Source organism: Pelobates fuscus, chromosome 9, assembly GCF_036172605.1.
Source record: "Pelobates fuscus isolate aPelFus1 chromosome 9, aPelFus1.pri, whole genome shotgun sequence".
NCBI classification, from domain to species: Eukaryota; Metazoa; Chordata; class Amphibia; order Anura; family Pelobatidae; genus Pelobates; species Pelobates fuscus.
In genome coordinates, this window is record NC_086325.1 from 131,731,823 (window position 1) to 131,752,027 (window position 20,205).

The window sequence follows — 20,205 nt, forward strand, 5'->3', positions numbered from 1 at the left end:
ATTAGTTTTCATTAGTTTTTTTGTTTGCTTGTTTATTTTATTTCTATTTTTTTTTTGTAAATTATTGTTCTAAGATCAATCATCATTGAATTGTTTTTACTTGATACTTAGTCAATTGTGCTTTTTATATTATTTATTTTAAAATAATCTGAAAGGTATACAATTGCTCCAGCAGTATACAATGTCATTATTTAGATAAATGCCCTTTCTTGCCCATCTATTGTGGTGTAGAAAAAGTCAGTCCTCCAACAATAATTTACTATACAATATTACATAGTCTCTACCAACTTTGGGTTTACTTTTTTTTTTTTTTTTTTACATTATAGCCTTTTATTGCAGCACTAACTTCACCAAGAGTATGTGGCATTCACATCCAGTAGTGAAATGGTTCATTTTTTATTATATATATATATATATTTTTTGTGGCAGAAGGAATTTTAATCATCAGTGGATTAAAGTTAAATGAAAAACCACATCAACATTTAAAGGGATCAGTTTATTGGGCAACTTATATTTCCAAAAGCCTTGGACTGCAAAGGGAATTATATGATCAAAGCAAATGAGAGCAGTCAGGGTCTTGAGCCAAATGTAGAATTACAATGAACTGACTACAGCGAAGCCATTTCCATCATAATACTGTACAATATTCTGGAATAAATGAATACATAAATCGGTTTTACTGAAAGCTTTGTAATGAAAATTAAAGACAGACAGCAATGATTATGATTGTTGTAAGCCTTAAGAAATATCAATAAAGTTATTTTTATTGTACCTTTTAGTGGCTTAAACTATAAGGAGATTGACAGAACAAAGCACAAAAAAATAGATCAAAGGCTCATTTTTATGTTTTGTTTGTGTTTAGCAGCCCTTGGGGTATTTAAATCCATTTTAATTATTTTGTGTTCAAAACAGTTTTTTTTTTTTTTGAGGCTGGAAGGATGCCATTGACATGACAGGATTGTGTCACTGACAATGGAACTCTCATAGTGTGAATAATACAATGTTTCACAGGGTTTCCACGTGATGTGTAGTATGCTGTTTGTGTTGACAAGGTATTAATCCACTCTGATCAAGAATTTATTTTGCGCAATGATTAAGATATTGATCCTTCGGTATCCTATATATGGGATGAGTGAATGTAAAATATGGCATATGTATCACATTAGATTTGGATAACTAGGCAGAGTGTTGGGAGCTAAGGTCCAGCATTAAATAGAACGTTCAACGTACAGCCCTCTAACAGTCCTCTGTTAACCAGATGGTTGTTGTGAGTAGGAGTGGTTGCAGTTTAACTCAAAATACCTTAATCTGCTGTAGAGTTTGCAATGTAATCTTGGCAATATGGATATAGCTAAATTGCAGTGTACTCTGCGCTATGGTATATGTTGGAGCTGTAAATAGATACATTGGGACATAAAGGCAGCTATGTAAGAATAAATAGGACTTAGAGGGGGCTCAAGATTTGATTGGCTCTATGCATTTCATCTGACCGCAAAAGTGCTGACAGTAGATTTAAACAAGACAAGTTCACCAACGTGTGTCCACCTCTGCATTTGAATGCCTGCCCTGGAAGGTTTTTCTTACGTATTTATCATAAGAAAATGCTGTATGGCCTATGGCAGGTCACGTTGGTTCAAATTATTTAACCAAGAGAAGGTTGGAGAATAGTGGTCTATAGTTTGCTAGACACCAAAATTAAAAAAAACTTTCAAAGTCTTCCCAATTGTTTTTTTTATTATTTTTTTGTACATGTGTGTCTAAATTTTATTTTGTGAAAACATATCTAACCCTGTGTGAAGTAAGATTCAATCTTTGTCGTGGCCCACCTAAGGTTAATTTAGCGTTGTACAATTTTTGTTTGGTAGAAGCGACTTTTTCTTTTCATGAGTTGTTGAATTCTGGAGTTCATATATCACTCATTGCACAGTACTATGGCCAGTGTTGGGGTTTTACAAATATAAATTTTTCAATGCCTTGCGAATGTCCTTTCTCGATCTCCTGATATTTATTGTTACTCTTGCGCTATGTTAAAAAGGCTTTCCTCTAGCAATTTATTTTGTTGTTTGTTTATGTTGTTTTTGGCTGATGGTGATGCATTTATTATGAAAGCTTTTCCCATTACACTAAGACAGCAATAATAGTCTGTTTAAGACGTTGAGCTTTTAATGAATAGATGAAGCAGATCATTGGAATTCACAATTGCTGTGTATGTTATGCTACTTAAAAAAAAAAAACAGCTTTTCTCTATTGCTCCCTCAGAATTTTCTTTTTAAAGGATTTTTGCAATTGGCATCCTTTTGAATGTACACTTTAAAATACGACTGGCGCTGTAAGGGTTAAAGCTGCAGAGCAGAAAATGGGGGAAAGTGTATTGTTTATATTCCCCTGAGTTCAAAGGGGAAGGGGGTAGATTTTGTGGTTTACAGTTATCCCATTTCTTCCCCCTCCCCATTTCTTACAAATCACATGGCTCACTTAATGCCTTGCAGATGCTAGCCTGGCTCCTTTTTATCTGGGTTACCAAATTCCTCTGCATCCTCTCCCTGGGATACTGGAATGGAGAGTAGGGCCAATTCTGCTGACTGCAGTGTTTGAGGGGGTGGAAAAATGTTCTAAAAACTATGCGCACTATTTAAACAAACAATTGGCATATAATAAAGCACTCAGCCCCTATGTATGTGCTTGACAGCAGTATACATGCTCGGCTTTGAACCTTACTAAAAACAGATGCATTCTGGGAGAAAATGGCTGTATTTTTATAACAACAATTCAGGATTTATATAAGGCAAAGCTACTAAACCCTAAAGAAGTGACTTTGTTGAGGTGGGTATATACATTCTCATATCTTACAAGACCTTTTTTTATACCACTGTGTGAGAGCCAATATGGGCGAATGTCCTTTTGAGACTCTGGCCAGATTTATTTATTTTTGTTCTGTAAGAATGGATGTGAGTTAAGGTCGCTATGTCACGTTTTTCACGTTTACGTTCATGCTTGAGTGCGTGATATAATTTTCATCATACTTGCTTAGAATGCACCGTGCATATGATACATATATGATGTTGCACACATCGCTGAAGCGCAGGCGTGTTGCATCATACATATAAATCGCACAACTTGGCCTTCAGTGCTTGCCTTAGAAAGTTACCTTGTGTGCCTAAGATGGTCGAATATATTTTGTGGTTTTGTCACATTTTATAGTTCATTAAACACTGCGGATGTATGCAAAGCCTCTCAAACATTTTGGTTTTCAAAGGGGACTATAAACACTGATCGAGGGGGAGGAAATCCTCTGGTTTTAGCAAGTCCATTTGAACATTGTAGTGTTTAACTAATGAGTGAATAACCCTGTTAGGGACACTTCTAGTTTCATATCCACTTTCATCTTTAGAAGTAATTTCAATGTTATGTGTGCTGCTTCATATAGTGATAAATAGATTTCCGTACATTTTATGATATTTCCAGGTCTACGCACAGTCCATTACAGACAGTCTGCCCTGTTTGAGTATGTCATTGACTTTCTAGGCTTCCAGTGGCAAGTAACTTATAAGGCCTGGCTAGAAGCTGAGGAATTGAAATTTTAAGCCATGGTTTACGTCAATATTTAATTATCTTTTTTTTTTTTTTGGCCATTGCATATTATGCCCTTGGCAAAAAGGACCAATTTTGCTGTAATACAAGTTTTGTAGGTGATGGGTGTGATTATTAAAAAAACATTTTGTGTTGTATTCTATAGAGTCAGCATTCAATCTGTACATTTACGTCAGTGCAACTTAAGACAAGAGCAGTCTTTGAGGGCGAACAATATACCACTACACAAAAGATTGTTCAAAATATCTCTTCATTGTAGAGTCACCACAATAAAGCTTTTTTTTTTGACAAATAAATGCCCAGATGTACCAAATGTAGGACCTGTACAGGTTTGACAACTGTTTGCTTACGCACAAATCCACTCTGCATCTATTTTTGTATTTTACATTTTTTTTCCAGTTTGATGAATTTACATATAATCCTTGACATGCTATATAGTGACTTGATACGTACAGTAACCAGTGTTTATCTCCTTTTCTGAATCCATATGGCGAATCGTGCATAAGAAAAAGAAAGTCTATAAACACCCACCAAGGCAGCTCCGATACAATACCTTAGTTGCAACCTGACCTAAAGGTGTTGTTTTCTGATTTGCATAAACATTTAAAAAGAGGTGGTTAACAAAGTGGTCTTTTGCATATCAATATCTCTCTCTCTCTCTCTCTTTTTTTTTTTTTTTTTACTTGTCTGTGACCTGCAACCCCTATCATTCTTGACCATGCTGGCAGAAGCCAGCTGGGAATAAAACACAAACACGGCATTACAAAATATACTTTAGGCTCTGGACACAAGAGCTTGCAATCAAATGAAACCGTTTATTTATTTTATCAGGCTATTAAGTCCTTTAGGAAGTGAAACCAGCTTAAGTTTACATTTTATGATTAATTGACTTCACGGTCTTTGTTGCACAGATTTCATTAAGTTCAAGATACCTTTCACTTTGAAAATCCTACAGTAGAACAAGAACTCACTAATATCCTACTGTGCTTTATACATGAAGCTTTTGGATGGTGTTGTGTATCTGTTACATTAATTACTGATGGTGTAGGTAGAGAAATTACCAAAACACTTTTTAATTTCAATGGACCGGTCTGCACCAGATTAGAGGTGTCATAAACAAACCATAAGAACAATTGATAGTTTCTTTAAGATGCTATAAAAACTATACTCTTTAGCTGAGCACTTGTGTTTTGTTTTTCTACATTGATTAATCTCCTGCTGTGCCCATTGTTTTGTTTGTGATAGGCAGGTGAACTGTAGATATTAGGTTGGGCACCTTGCTGCAGTTGTTTGCATGTCACAAAATCCCCAGTTCCATGAAAATTGGTTTGTAGGTTTCGCTACAAAAACAATAATAATGCACAAGTGCTTAAAAGATTAATCTAAGCACTATAACCACTTCAGTCTGCTGTAGTAGTTGTAGAAACATAGAATGTGACGGCAGATAAGAACCATTCGGCCCATCTAGTCTGCCCAATTTTCTAAATACTTTCATTAGTCCCTGGCCTTATCTTATAGTTAGGATAGCCTTATGCCTATCCCACGCATGCTTAAACTCCTTTACTGTGTTAACCTCTACCACTTCAGCTGGAAGCAAAATGGGGAAAATCACAGGGTGGTAGTTTCTATTTACACATGTTACTAAAGTAGTTTCTGAACACTTAAAGGGATTCTACATAGTGCTGGGAATACAAACCTGTATTCCTAACAGTATAGTGCCCTCTGCCCCACTCCCCTGTAGCACATAAAGGGATAAAAATAAATTTATTCACTTATCAAATTCCAGCACCGGGGACGGACTTAATGTGCATGCATGGTGAGCGCATTAGGCCCTCCCTATAGGAAAGCATTGCCACAATGCTTTCCTATTGAGATTTCACTGACACTGGATGTCCTCATGCAGAGTGAAACTCCATTAGAAACCAGGAAGCGCCTCTCCTGGCTGTTTGATAGACCGTCACTAGAGGCAGTCTTAGTCCTGCAAAGTAATCTAATCTAAGGGAGATATTGCACCCAGACCACTTCAATGAGATGAAGTGGTCTGGTTGCCTATAGTGGCCCTTTAATCGAGGCTCAGTAATTTGAAAGTAGGGCAGATGTCTCAACATGGAAAAAATGTCATGTGAAGCAATAGAATCAATAACATTGCTTTAGTTTCCATGGTGACTGCTTCACTTTCAGAATATTGTTCCACTTTTCTGTTAGGAACGTCTTAGTTTTTTCTTTTTTTTTAAAGGAAAATCTTAATTTCTCTGGAAAATACACTACTGAAAAAACCCACTGAAAATCAGCTTTTACTTGTGTTTCCTTTTTTATGTGATGCTCCGTTTTCTTTTAAATGTAATATTGCATAAGTTATACATTTGAAACACTCCTATAATCTGTAGGCTGTCACAAACTGCAAGCAAATTGGTATTTTCTTTACATCATGTTTTTGATATATATATATATATATATATATATATATATATTATATCATATTTTTATTACTCCAGATTTTTGGCGCTTTATAAAGAAATTCTGAATACTGAAACATCCCAGGATAAGCTAGGTTTATAATTTGTACTTACTGAGTGTAATTTGGCAGAGCATGAGTAAGGGCTGCATAAAACCCTGACATTTGTACCTTTATCTGCTGTAAAGTTTAATATTTACCTTCAGTGACCTTTAACCCCTAAACGCATTGGCTTATCTGCTTTTAAAATAACTACCCTGAGTGACAGTGGAATGTGTGTTTATGAATACAGTTTTTTTTTTTGTTTGTTTGTTTTTTACATGATAAAAAAAAAATCCCTGCGATGTGGTGGGGGATGGAACATACTTGTTGCATGTAAAAAGTTTTTTTTAAAATCTCCGAAAAAATCTTGCCGTTTGGCACCCATACGAGGCATATTAAAGAGAATAGCATTTTTCATTAGTTAAATAATGAGAGAGGTTTTTTTATCATTTGGAGTTTTCTAAGTTACCGTACCCCTAGTTTTTTTTATTTATTATTTATTTATTTATTTATTTTTGTAAGATTTTGTTTGGTTATTTTGATCTTTTTCCCCATATTTTATACTTTATAGCAGTGTTGACTGAAAAGGTAAATCCCAAAATGTTATAGAACTTCAACTCCCATGATGCTTTGCCTCTCAAATAGCAAAGCATCATGGTTGTTGTAGCTCCAAAACATCTACCTTTTTGGTAGTTTTCATTAAAACAGATCCTCTAAAAAGTATTATCTCTTATATTTCAGTGACATCCTCCGCAAGCAAATGGCTAGGCTCTTTCGGCTAATTGTAGTCTCTATATATTCATTACCGGGCATGTATTACATCACACATACAAACTTATTTTACCAATTTTGTTAAGCCAAATGGGGTTATTAAATACATGCAGAATTTTACTCCGTTAAATCCAAATGGCAAAATTTAGGCTAAATTGCTTATATGGAAAAATGTATCTTGCCTCTCTCTATAGTCACGTCTTGGCTATTGTAGCCTAAATTTCGTAATTTGGATTGAATTTTTAACATTTTAACATTTTAACATAGTGTTTGGTGCATAACCCTTAAACAAATTACAGCCACTCGTACGAGTGAGCTACCTGCAACTTCTCATTCACTTGCATGGGCAAGAATCTGAGATGAATTTGACATCCTCTGACATTCCGGCTGATTTAAACTGCAGTTCACATTGACCGGCTGAGAGTACTACTAGTTGCAGTCACAGCAGTTCTTTCCTTGCTTACTAAATCAATCCAAAACCTTCAGAGCTATCACAAAGGGTTTGCAAAACACGGCATTTATTTAAAGCTTCTATCAACAAAGGGGAAAGAACATTTAAAGGGTTAAATTATGTAACACAACTAGCAGGATGAAAGGCAGAATTCTGATGCTTAGGGTGAATTTTTAAAGGATCCAGATGATGTGTAGGAATCCATCCCATTCCTTTATTTGCTGATATTTCTATCCGGAATCCAGTGTATTTCTGTTGGCTGAAGTTAAGTTTCTCCAGCTGTTGAAACATGTGGCTCAGGGGAGGCCAGGCCTTGTTAGAGCAACCATTGCTGTAATAAGTGAAAATGTAAAACATGCAAATTAAAAAACCTAAATGCACTCATGCTTTGGGTACTCTGTCATCTTTGCTCAACATGTTTTCATTCCGCGTGGGCGCCAGGCGTGCACAGTTATAACCACTTAGCAGTTTAAAAGTTCTGTGCTTACGGATCTGTAGAGTATATTAGGACAGAAACAGTTTTGAAATATAGCTATCCTTTGTAGCCAAACAAAATCTTTAGTAATCGATGAGGAAGCCTTTAAGGGACACTATAGTCACCCAGACCACTTCAGCTCAATGAAGTGGTCTGGGTGCTAGGTCCCTCAGGTTTTTACCCTTCAGATGTAAACATAGCATGTTTACATAGCAGGGTTAATCCAGCCTCTAGTTGGCTGTCTTCCTGACAGCCGCTAGAGGCACATCTGCGATGCTGGATGCAAAATTCGCGTCCAGCGTGCAGAGTGTCCATAGGAAAGCATTGAGAAATGCTTTCCTATGGACTGTTTGAATGCATGTGCGGCACTTGCCGCGCATGCTGCTCCACTCTGGAGCTGACGTCGGCGAGGGAGGAGAGGTCACCATTGCCAAAGGAGCCTGGCACTGGATTAAGGTAAGATGCTGAAGGGGTTTTAACCCCTTCAGCACCAATGGAGGGGGACCCTGAGGGTTAGGGCACTATAGTGTCAGGAAAACCGCTTTGTTTTCCTGACACTATAGTGATCCTTTAACTCCTGATAATTTTAGAGAATGTTCACTAAACCTAAAATTTAGATGGATTGTAAAGGGAATGTTAAATTCTACATCAAAATAACAACAAATTGAAATGGTAGGCCGAAATAGCTGAACCGGAGCAATTCAACAGTTTTTCCAGATCGTCTGCTCTGCTCTGACGTGTGCTGTGGAATAGCCAATTTCAGGCAATTCCTATTTGTGTTTGATGTACGGTTCTTCTACAGAGGCTTCCAGTAACTCATCTTAAAAGAAAGACCTTTTTTGTTTCTCTCTTTCTTTTTTTAAAACACTTTTTTGGGGTTATTTATAAAAAGGCAACCCTGGGGCAGTGTTCTAAAAGTGGAGTAATGGAAGTTTCCTTTGTTTTCATGGAGATTGATCCACTTTTAGAACACTGCCCCAGGAGCTCTATGTATAAATAAACCACCTTTGTCTTTTTAATATATTATTCCGCCATAGACACCCACACAAAACTTACCTTCATGCTGCAATATTAATCACATCACATATGGAAGCTCTGCTCCCTGGGTTAGAAAATGTATTTTCCTAAATGACATTCGCCCCTGGGAACTGAAATGTAGTAAAAATAATTTTAACTGAATTTATGTTTATCTGACACCGGAGCACAATAGCAAATCGCCTGCAAACCAAGCATAAGATGGATACATTTTCATTGTTTTGAGAAGAAGGTTTCGGTTTGGCTACTTTCATTAAAGGACAGCGTGTGCTCAAACGGTGAAGTATGTTGCAAAGGATTGCTGCTTGCCTAGAAGGGGGTATATATTAATTATGCAATGCGTGGGGTGGAGATGATTTATGTCTTTGAGTTTGCCAAGAAAGCATCAAATAAGATGATGATGTATTCCATGCATTTTGTTACAGCCTGCAATACCAGGACTGTACCATGGGAGCGAAATAAATCTTGGCGCAGGGTAAACGTTACCTGGCTGGAGCAGTGATAAGCTACCTCTATAAGCCCAGACGCTGCAGATGTCAGGAGAGTGACTATATATCCTGGCTGCTTTAGCTCTTAAAGGGATAGGTACTCTAATCTGGTTTTGTGATGCCTTGCACACAGGCATTGAGCTTCCATTGCTAAATCTGAAACCATTGGAAGTAGGTATTTTCCGTGGGTATTTGGTAGGGCCACTGCGTTTTGCATACTTAATGTCTATAACAATAAAAAGTAGACCACATGTATTTTTATCATACTGTTTACTTGTAAAATCAGCATTTTAATCCTCTGAGAGTCCAGGGGACATCGCTGACAATTGGAAGTTGAACAAGGTTGTTATTGTTGAGGTTTGTAGGCAACGGCTGAAGAAATGAAAATGGTCCATACGCATAAAAATGACTTCCACTCTTGATGAAACCACTTCCCCCATGGTCAAAGAGTGCAATGAGCATGTTTTTAAGTGTTAAAAGATTACACTGGTTATTCATATGGCGTCTGTCATCGCTAATTTCTTTTAAAGTGTAATTTTTGTTTGAGATTTTCATAGATTTTATCTTTTTTTTTTTGTTCTTGGCAGTGGCTCAACAAAAACACTGTGGAACAATAATATTTAAAGTATTTATTTAAGCAAGGGTACCATTTAATGTGATTATTTTTCCTTCATTTTGAAATCTATTACCTCATTTTGCTTGTAGAATAATATATAAAGCTGGAGAGAGACTTTTATCTTATATGGTATTTACATTATTCTGATATTTCTAATTAGCTGATGATAGTGTTGATGATGCATGAACATGTGTTTGGGTTTGTTTAAATGGCCCATATTACTCTCTATTGAGGAAATATGTCATCATGGAACCTTTAAATCCCTTGCATCTCCTGCAAGGTGGTCCTTGGTATGAGACAAAGTATTGGAATGGGGCTTATAGAATCTGGGACAAAACTGAAAAGTGGATCAGTCAACTGGGACATTCCATTAGTTTCCATGGTAACTGCTCCACTTTTAGATTCCTATTTGTAGATAATCCCCAGAGAATTGCATGCTTGTAACAGTGCGGTTTGTTTACTAAGCTAGGGGTTTTAGAAATGACTCGGTAAATTACATTTTTATGCCAAAATAGCTTAGCAGGATTCCCACTTACCCCACTCCTACTCCCGCCAGCCCCTTTGCAGTATCATTTCATTACCTTATCTCTATCAGGCTCTTATCCCACTTAAACCTTCCATCTTACCAGACATAGACATCCCTATCTTATATTAACAAGGACAATGCATGTAGAGGTTAATGGGACTTTACATGGGAATTATGGGAAGTTGACTTATCTTAACCTTAGAGTCACTAACTCTGCTAGTAGATAGGTCATTATTTCTGCCTTGCTGCTCATGTGCACCAGATGTTGAGGCTTTAGGCTTGCCTGCAAAACGTATTTTTATTCTGACTTATACCGAGGTGCAATTATCAAGGCAGAGCTATGGGGTTTAAGTGATCCCATAAGGATCTAGCTATGTTTTATTTAGCATCGTAGCTCTTCCTGTTTATGTCTTATTTTATTGGCTGTATAGCCTGTATACTTGTCAGTTTTTCTTTTAGGAATCGTAAGGATTTCAAGTTTAATTTTAAATCTTAGACCAAAATAGCCAAATTGGAAAATTAACAATACTATCAGTGGTTCTTCTTTGGTCTAAAATGTAAAATGTATTTCCCACTGATTCAAACTTAAATAAAAAAACTGTGCGCATGTGTGTCTATAGCATACTGTATTTAGGCTGGTTGAGTATCATGGGAAATGTAGTTCACAAGCAAATATAGAGACAGGTTTAGGTTTTCAGTAGATTATCGCATTTGCTTCTTTTGTTCACCCCGGAGATTTTATTTATGTTCTTTAACTTACCGTAGATTGAAATGATTTATTCTGAAAATGTGATCAAACTTTTCTGTTTTCTCCTCCCTGAGTTTCTGATAAATCTGAGAAGTCCTTGGGGCATTATTTTTATTTATATATATATATATATATATATATATATATATATATATATATATATATATATATATATATTCTGTTAAAAAAAAAAGTAAGTAATATTTGATGACCACAGTCCCCCAGCCACCCTCCAAGAATTCATCATCATTAGCAACCATAGCTTTAACCTAAATATCCATCTTAATCGCGTGTGATTAGGAAAATTCTAAAGAGCAGTGTACTGATCAATGAACACCAACGTGCATACAGGCACTTCAACAAATAAGTAATAATACCACTGTAAAATATAACTTTTTTTTATTTGGCAAATCTCAATCACTGTTCTGTACAAAAATAACCCTTCAGCAGGACAGCTGTACTGTATATGCAAATCCAGACAATCTATTTAGGGCATCGGAAACTGAAAAGCAGAAGTAAGAAGACTTAAGACTTTTTTGGAAGTTTCCAAAGTGAGTTCAGGGCAACTTTACAGATGTGATATTAAGTAATAAGTTCCCCCTTCATTCTCTTTCTCTTTCTCTCTCTCTCTCTCTCTCTCTCTCTCTCTCTCTCTCTCTCTCTCTCTCTCTCTCTCTCTCTCTCTCTCTCTCTCTCTCTCTCTCTCTCTCTCTCTCTCTCTCTCTCTCTCTCTCTCTCTCTCTCTCTCTCTCTCTCTCAGAACAGTAAACAGAACATCACATTGTAAACTTTAGACAAAAAAATAAACTGTAAACTTAACTGAACTGTTTTGCTATATTGGACTAAATTTTAGTCGACCACACTTCAGTTTAATTAATAAACCCCTGGGAATCTGTTAATCGCCAGCTGCAATCCATTGTTTTTCATTTCCTATCCTACGTTCATTTCCTCCGTTCCATGGTAAACCACCACTTTTTTTTCCCAGGAGAACAGAATGGAACGAAGCAGGCCATACATATTCTACAAGCTTTGTCGAAGTCACTGGATTAATATGGCTGCTTTTTGTACAACTATACTTATTTAATGTATTTGATCAGTACATAACATATTTATCAATATGATGCATGTAGGCAGTTAAAAGGAACACTCCAATCACCATAACCACTACAGCCCGCTGTAGGTGTTATGGGCCTGGAGTATTTTGTCATCTTCCCAGTATGTAATTTGTCAGATCGTTTTCTGACTGTTCAATCTGTTTTAATACGGATTGAATACTGTACACTGTAGTGGTTATGGTATATGTAGTGGCACATAGTGCTGAGTGTTACACTTAAAAAAAACACACCTGTATTTAAAGGGACGTTTTCTGATATACAAATACCAGGAGCCACATAGCCATGACTTTTAAACCTTTTTTTTATTTTATTTTTTTATATTGATCTTTATTGATGTAAACCGTTGGAGCTCATTAGAAATTCTGACTCTTGTGCAATCCTTCTTCTCTACAATGATAAAAAAATGTGTCCAGGTCATTTTATCCTACTGCAGCTTTTGAGATAAAATAATTAAACAATACCTTATTAAAAATATATATATATTTATTGAAATCAGGGGCTCCAGAATTGCCTTACAGTTCCATCTGATAACCTTCACCTACAGAGTTTCTGTCATCTAAAAACTGATATGACTGTATCTCGCCCTTGAGTTGATAGTTGATGCATGAAAATTCAACAATTTTCTAGTCTAGTAATCACGAACAAGACCATTTCCATCAGGAGATGGTACCCTGCAGGGATCTCTGTATGGTTATGGAAAGCTGTTGTATTAGAATGGAGCCCGGCAGGATCTTGCTTTATAGCTGTTTTATCGAACAAACTGAATTGTTTGAAAGGCTTGGATTTCAGGGATACTATCTTTATCAAGTTTGATATATTTTATTTCATAAAAGGAGGATCTCCAAAAATAAATACTGTTCCCAAATATTTTTTTAATCCAATACATTTTTTTTATTTTTTTTTTTTACAATTACTGCAATACTCTTATCTTGCCTCTGTTTGTTTCATTAATAAGGATACTGAAAAATCTCATGGGTCCGAACTGTCTCTCCATAATATTTGGTGGGGGCACATATAGGTTGAATTCAGCTGAAACTCTGAAATTTGAAATTGCATCTTATAATTTTCTAGCACCTTAACTATGGCTTGTGGTACAGGGACTATAAATATAGGTGATTTGTTTATAATAGTCATGTTTTAAAATATTTATCAATACTTAACAGTGATGGTTCGTCTTGGCACTCCATATTTCTCCATGACGTACAGTAAGCCATTATTAGGGTATGTGGGGGTTCCCTTATGCCCAGAATCTGTCCTGACATTTTCTTTGAAACCGAGCAAACTTAGATCTGCTATAAATCATCAATACATTAAAATGAAGACCAGAAACGTTATAAATTCATTACATCTCTTAACTACAATGTACAGTACACATCAAATGTATTTTTCAATGTATACAGATTGGTTTGAAGGGATACAAAGCTGTATTCGGTACTATAGCTCCCTCTGCCGGCGCCCCCCCCCCCCCCCCCCCCCCCAACGTGAATAAAGGGATAAAAAAAACTTTATTTACTTACCTTACCCTAGCGCCGATGTCCCTGATCGTTGGGTCGCAGCTCCGTCTCCTCTGACGAGCAGGCGCTAATGCTCATGTGCGGCAAGTGCCGTGCACGCATTAGACCTCCCCATAGGAAAGCCTTGAATCAATGGGGAAGAATGTTACACTTAATGTCCTCATGCAAAGCGTGAGGTCGTCCAGCTTCAATTACCGGACCAAAGGTCCGCTAGGATCCAGGAAGCGCCTTCTTAGGCAGACTTAGTGCTGCAATTTAAACACTGCAGTTTCTCTGGAACTGTAATGTTTTTAAATTGCAGCACTAAGTGCAATAGGGACACTGTACCCAGACCACTTCAATGAGCAGAAGTGATCTGGGTGCCTATAGTTTCACTTTACCTTACTAAACAGTTGTGATAAAAAAAGGCTAAATTCAGGACAAGATAGCTGAAGTGAAACACATCAACACATAACTCGCTGTTTAGTGAATAAACTGCATGATATATTTGTTGTTTTTGTTTTTTCTCTTTCTACAACCTCCCACTTGAATGAAAACCAGATGGGTGAGTGGGTTGTTCAGTTGCGTAATGAACAAGAACAACATTTTATATATATATTCGTGAATAAGAGTGCGACCCTAATATAGAGTTGAGGGAGTCACATACTGCACCCCTAGATGTTTGGGTAACACTGTACATGGCTGGTGCATATTTGGGATGGCAGGTGATGGGAATTGTAGTTCATTAATGGCTGGTGAGAAGTAGCAGGGTAAGAAGGTAATCCAAGAAAACAATATTGTCATTATCCCGCTTTCACAGTTGTGATTAGATTGCAAGGAAGGATATTCTTTTCCTTCCTTTTTTTTTTTTTTCTTGTTCAGCTTAAAGGAAATTAACATTACATTTTTAGATCCAGACTTCCCTTCCTCTATTTACCCTCCCTGTTGCACAAAATGAATTTCCACTTTTCCTTTATTGTGTGTTCATCTTTTTGCTGTTCCTCACTGTTAGAATCTGATTTCTCTTTTTTCCTGGCAGAAAAAAAAAATCCATCTTTTGGTTCCCCCAGGGTGCAGCAAAAGAGTGTGTTGCTGTGGAAACGGGATTTGGAATAATTGTCAGCTGACCTAAATGGGACAGACATGAAATAGTGGGCTGGAGCCCAGGAGGGGGGTGGGAGGAAGACAGAAAGGGGTGCATTCCAGAGCACTCTGACTTGCTATAGAATTTTCTGCACTGTTACCATGTCACACTGTGATGATTCTGTTACACACTGCAAAAACCCCATCCATCTTTTACTATTAACTCCTTCCTGTACGCAGACCAAGCTTTACATCAGTTTACCAGGGACAGTCAAAATATACATCTGTTGATGTTTTAAAACTACAACTACCATGGTGCTTTGCCAGCTTTGTGCTAGGACTTTGGCTGTATCTGCTACAGAATAAAGAAATATATAAAGCAGCCATTAAAAGAGGAAAACCGTGTTCTGCTCCTCTGTCATTTAATTGTATAACACTCTTGATTTCGGAATTTATTTTCTAAACACTAAAGAATAGTGAACTTAATCCAAATGCCTAAGAATAGGCGAAAAATTTGCTGAAATTGAGAAATTCTCCTCCTAGATTTAAAAAACTTGGTTTTCATTTCACTACAATTCAATGTTTAGTGAATAATTCCCATAGATTAGAACATTGGCGTGCATGTCACAATCATATATACATGTATATCAGGGGTGCCCAAAAGGTAGATCTCCAGCTGTTGTAGAACTAGAACTCCCATGATACTTTGCATGCCTTTAGAATGACAAAGCATCATGGAAGTTGGAGTTTTAAAACATCTGGGGAATCTGCCTTTTGGGCACCCCTGGTGTATATGAATGTTACAGTGTAAAAGTGGATTCAGTCAACTACTAGGTATACTAACGAGTATAATGTTAAAGCATCCAAGATGTTGTTATACATCACAGGTACTGCAACTAGTTTATTACATTATTTAATGATGTGATTAATCTACCATTATACATCTTACAGATATTTGGGTGATTTATTTTTTTGACTCACCCTGCTCTGTACGTATGTTTATTTCTAAACTGTAATGTTGGGAATTGTTAGACACCTAATTCTGTACAAATTTTTTTGATCAGGAGTCCTGACTGTTTTCCTTTCTACGTGTGAAATCCATTTTTGGTTGGCCCAACAACCTCATGTATTGTTACAGAAGATATCTGCTCTAAAGCTCACCCTTTGTCACTCGCTGACCTTTCCACTTGTTCCAGGATCCACTGCCTCTCAAAGCATTGTGGGTTACCTGGAAGTGCCCTGGGCCTATCCTACCGCACGTGCATGTTACTATTCAAAGAAAGGGTGTTTACCTGTTTCATAATGTCCTACTGCACATTATGTGACACCTGTACAATAATGTGTGGCATCTTGGCCTTGTAAATCCGACAGCACTTTGCGTTCATTTTCTAAGCTATACAAGATGTTTAAAATGTATTATCGGTATCAACACAGCTTTTTTTTTGGTTTGTTTAATTAGTACTTTAGCATTGCTAGCTCTAATGACACCAAGGAATTAAAGGGATCGTGCTATTTTATGATTTTATTGCGGTTTTATTTTTCGTTTTGCGGGCTCTTCTGTTGTTGTGTTTTTGTTGTTGTTGTTGTTTTAAAAGGGACACTACTGTCCCAGTCCTGTTAACTTTGTAATTGAAAACATTGCGGTTTCAGAGAAACTGCAATGTTTGATATTGCAGTGAAAAAGGAACACTACAGTGTTAGGAAAACAAAGTTGTATTCCTAAGACTATTGTGTCCCACTGCCCCCATGGGCATCATTTGTTTTATAAACTCCAAATAGTGACAAACAAATAATTGAAGCCAGTTAGATTGTATTAATAATAGTTTTATTTTATTTTTTAGAATTGAATACATTTGTAGTAAATTCTCAGATCAGACAAGTTTTTTTTAATTGAATTACTTCTGTAAGCCTTTTTTTTTCTTATTTTTTAAAAAAAATTTTAAAGTAATTAATTTTCACTGAGTTATTTTTTATGTAATATAAACGCGTGGAAGAATGTCCAGAATATTTGAGTTATCAGTCTGGAACATGGTTTGCTTGCCCCATCAAAAACCTATTCTCCCATGAACCCTCAATAAGTCTTTGTTTACACAGAACAGGTTATTTGTACCAGGATGATGGTCACCAATAAAGGATTTAAATCAGAGAAGTCATTGTTGATGCTAGAGGGGTTCGGAAATCTTTCGTTCCAGCTATTCAGCTGTGTAATAAAGACAACTAAGGAAAACAAATTCTCCTGCTACAAACCTAAAATTATCTCTGACCCAGCTGTTTCCTGATCCTATTTCAAGGTATCTGTGCCCGATTGTGTAGACAATGAGTGTATTTTTGTCTCAACAACCCATATTATTGTCGGAACACTACACTGTTAGGAATACAAAACTACAGCGCCCCTCGCCAGCCATGAAAGGGTTAAAAATACCTTTAAATCACTTATCTGATCCAAGCGCTGGGGGACCTGCATTGGGCTTCTCTGCGATCCGGGAGCCTAATGCACATGAGCGACTAGCGACACACGCTCTTTAGGCCTTCCTCATTGAAAAACATTGACTCAATGCTCTTCTATGGGTTTATTTCAAGACACTGGACGTCCTCATGCAAAGCTAGAGGCAGTCCTAACCCTGCAGTTCATTGCAGCTTCTCTAAAACTGCATTGTTTTACATTTCGGGGTTAAGGGGACACGGTCACTGCACCCAGACCACTTCAATGAGATTAAGTGGTCTGTGTGCCCATAGTGCCCCTTTAATATTGTTTTTCTCATTGTTTAGTTTTGTTTTCCTGCCCTAGAGTAATTTGAAATATGACACTGTCCATTGTCGTGTTATAAAATTGAAAAATAAAATTTAGTGCTACCAGGCATTTCTAAATTTCTGTAGGATATTTTTTTTCAGCTAGTTTAGTAATTTCCAACATCTTAACCCTTCACCTGCCAAAGACCAATGAATCCCTACTTTCATGCATATATTATTTAACCTTGTCAGTCTCTGTAGCATTCTATCAATGTTGCAAATATATATATATATGTAATAGTGGGCATATTTTAACTGATAATGCTCTTTGTTCCACATAGTATCCCATACATTTATAGATTAAGATGTTCTATATTAATTACATTGATTTTTTTAAATTTATTTTTTAGGTTGAGATTTAATGTTTTCGTGCCTGACAGAATCTTGCTGTTTTGTCTAAGGTCTAATATCTTAAGATATAGCTGAATTAGATGGAAATTGTAGCCCGCTGGCAGCGTAGCCTCTGTTTCTGAAGGATAATCAATAGTAATAAAATGTAGTCTCCTGATTGGTGTTTCCCAGGCCGCTCTTTCTAGTGGCCGAGGATTCCATTGATCATTTGGTCACCAATATTGAATTATTAACCATTGCCCAGCCAGAGAGGAGGAATATAAAAAAATAAGTTATCCAGTTCCACAATGGTCTTTTTCTTAAGGTAACAGGCCTACCTATATTGGCCTGATTTTCAGGTCCTGTCCTGCCTCTGACTTTGTTCCCCGGTGTCCCTCTTTTGGGGACATCAGAGAACTGTCCCCAACAAGCATTGCGTTTTTTTTTTTTTTTAACATTGCCTATGCAGCTCGCTAATTGTAAGTGGCTATAGTATGGAAACGCCTTATGCAAAACCTAAATTGTGTCTTGGGAGGAATGCAAAGGCTGCTTTGGTAACTGTTTATTTGTTTCCTGGGTAACTAACCACCTGTTAGCAACCACTGTCAAGTTTGTAAATGGCCTATTGTCAATGAAGATAGAAGTGACTGTTTGCTTCTGCTACCAAAGCAGACCGTAGTCTGCAAAACCAGTATGGGGTTGTACACCTTCAGCATAGGAACTCGACAAACAGCCATGGAGTGAAGGACAAATAGGTTGTAGGGAAACAGAAATCAAATAAAAGGCCTTTTTTTGTTAATATTTTTATTTTTCTAATTTTCTCCTTGGATGTTTTACAAAAAAGACTACATTGCTTCTTGATAACTAAATTTCGTCTTCTGTGACCATGCTGTTTTTTTGTTTTTATTTTATTAACTAATTCTCTATAGACCATAAGACCTGCAGGCAGTTAATCAGATACAGAATTGAATTAAACTATGCACACCCTACCCTGAGTTAACCCCACTTGGTGTACAGTATTTTAGTGTTCTAAATCTACAGTTTGTAAGTGGGTGTCAGAGACTGAGCACTACCTTCTAAACATCAAAGACTCTGAATCCACTTGGCACTCATGCCAAACATTTACATCTCGTTTGCTTTAGTCCACAAAGCCCCCCTCTCTTCTAATTTGCTTTGGACAATAGACAGTAACTTAGTCTTAGATTGTGTTGGCGCTGCTGGTCACATGACACTGCACTCCAATCCCAATGTTCTACAAAAAAAGCACAAAGGACTGTGAGTGGAGAAGCACAAATACCAAAATGGAAATGTGGGATGTAATGAGCTCTGCAAGGATAATTTCTGTAAACCTACATTAAACGTCATGCAGTGTGCAAATGTGTGTCCCTATTATCATGTCTTCTACCTGTGATATCCACTAGAGAACCTATCAACATCATAAAAATAATGGCATCTGAAAAGAAAAGAGATTTTTCCAGGGGATTGATTATTGTTGTTGCCTCTGGCCTAGTGCCAAATATTACTACAATAAGGCTGGCAAAGCATCATGGGAGTTGTAGTTTTTCAAATGCTAAAGGGAACCTAACCTTTTGGCCACAACTGATTTAATGTACTACTTGGTCATTTTGACCCCCACCCCACATAACATTTTTTTCAAATACCAAACGTAAATGTAAAGAGGACACAAAATGAACTTGTGTGTCCACATTTGGTTGTTGCCCAAAATGACTTGGCTCTGTGCTGGTATGTTTTGTCTCTTATTTTTAATACTACAATATGTTCATTTGGCATTTTGGAAACCTACACTGGGTTTGTTGTGGCACAGCAGATTAGTTAGCTGTCTGTGTAAAGGTGAGTTATTCAATCTGTGGTTTGGATGAGATTCAATAACTGTAAAACAAAAGACTGTTTTAACATAGGGGTGTGTCAATCAGTGATCCCACAGGATAAGTACAAAGTGTGCTGGAAAGGTTTATTACTGAAAACAGCAGTACTGGGTACGAGGATTTGGGTATTTTTATTTGATTTTTTTCTTTAGTTGGTCACTGATCTACCCTGAGTGGTAAAATAAATGGTATCCCTTTTTATCCTTTAATGACCCTGGAACCTTTCGCAAATTGCAATACTTAAACTCTAAATTTTTCCAGAGGACCGTACAGTGGGTGTATTGACAATAGTAGGTGTATTGACAAACAT

At 36.9% G+C, this 20,205-nt stretch overlaps 1 protein-coding gene across 5 annotated transcripts in view; it reads left to right on the forward strand.

Moving 5' to 3' along the window:
* Positions 1–20,205, forward strand: part of RALGDS (ral guanine nucleotide dissociation stimulator) — a 178,409-nt gene that overhangs the window by 135,579 nt on the left and 22,625 nt on the right. The window lies entirely within an intron of this gene.